This window comes from Octodon degus, unplaced genomic scaffold (assembly GCF_000260255.1).
Source record: "Octodon degus isolate 3935 unplaced genomic scaffold, OctDeg1.0 scaffold00023, whole genome shotgun sequence".
Classification (NCBI taxonomy): Eukaryota; Metazoa; Chordata; class Mammalia; order Rodentia; family Octodontidae; genus Octodon; species Octodon degus.
The window spans coordinates 7746988-7748507 of NW_004524599.1; positions in this window are offsets into that span (position 1 = coordinate 7746988).

Here is a 1520-nt window from a genome sequence, read left to right on the forward strand (position 1 = left end):
AAAGTCAGATGTAGTAGCTAGTGTGCATCTGTAATCTCAGCTACTCAGGAGGCTGATGCAGGATTGAGAGTTCAAGGCCAACCTAGGTAGGTTAGCAAGACCCTGCTGCAAAAAATCAAACAAAGGTTGGGGCTGTAGCTCAGTGGGGGAGCCCTTGCCCAGCACACCAAGGCCCACAGCGCAGCCCCAGTACCACCCCTCACCCACAGCAGCACTTGGATTATAATCCAAACACCTTTCATGATCGTTGTCTGATCGTCGCTGCCCTGTGTGGGCTGTGGACTCGCAGTGTCCGCGTGTGTGGGAACGTGTTCGAAGTGCAGAAGTTCAGCCCCCAGCAGACTGCCTGAGGGCCTGCGCTGGAACAAGATCCCCGGCCCTGCTGTGGGTGAAGGTGAGCGCTCACTACATTCAAGGAAATTTGAATTGAAGTTGCCTGTAAAGATGGTGTCTCCTGACTTTTGTATCTTCTTAGGATATAAATGGCGCAGCACTTTGGGTAAAGTAACAAGGATATGAGGGGCCGCGTGACCTCTGGCCGTTGTGCTGCTCTTCTAGGCCGCTCGCTCGTGCCTTCATTTTCATTTATTTTTAGCCCAGATGGGAATGGTTGAACAGTGATAATTTCTGGATGACTAAATAATTAAATATTTTAAGATACAGAAAAAATATGAATATAAGATCCTGCACTATATCATAGATTTATAAAAGGGCCCTCTGGAATTACATTAATGACAAAACAGAGTAAAAAAAAAAAAAAAAAAAACATTAAGTAGAATTCCTCTTAAAAATATAGAAGCACACCCCTGGCCTTTCTGTCCTCCTTCCCTTCCTCTCACCTCTCCTTGTCCCTGGCTCTTCAGTTTCCCTTTTGACCCCTTTTCTCATACATTCTCTTTTGTCGCTTATCTTCTCTCCCCCTCCTCCCCACCAGAAAAGAAAAAAAAGGTGTGTGTGCATTTGTGTACATGCTAGTTTTTTCTTTGCTTGCTCTTTGGGAGAAAGATATTTTTAAAACAATTTCTTAAATCAATTTGGGTCCAGTTGACCCTGATGATAAGCAGTGTTATGAATCTTTCAAAATACATTCGAACCCAGATCACATATAGTGATACCTTGGTTCACAAACACTTTGCAAACAATTTGCCTTGCAAACAAAAACGTTTGGCAAAATTTGTTTTATTTGCAGACTCTACATTGGCTGATAAACACAACTTCAGCCATCTTTCCCACAAAAACACAAATGTGACCATCTTTTTGAAATTTGTGGAACAAAGTTTGTAAACTGAGGTACCACTGTATATAAAAATAAAGCAAGGTATGTAAAGTGATAGGAAATAAGTGTCATGTGACTTGTATTGTGAAGGTTGAAAAGGAGGAGAGCTTGACTCATTCAGTAAATATAGATGCTGGTTAATGACCGGGCATTGTTCCTGGAATTGGGCATAGCTGGAGCTTACCTATCAGTGGTAAGCACAGGCGCTAACCACATCAGCCCAAGAAAGTGCAGCTGCAGATGA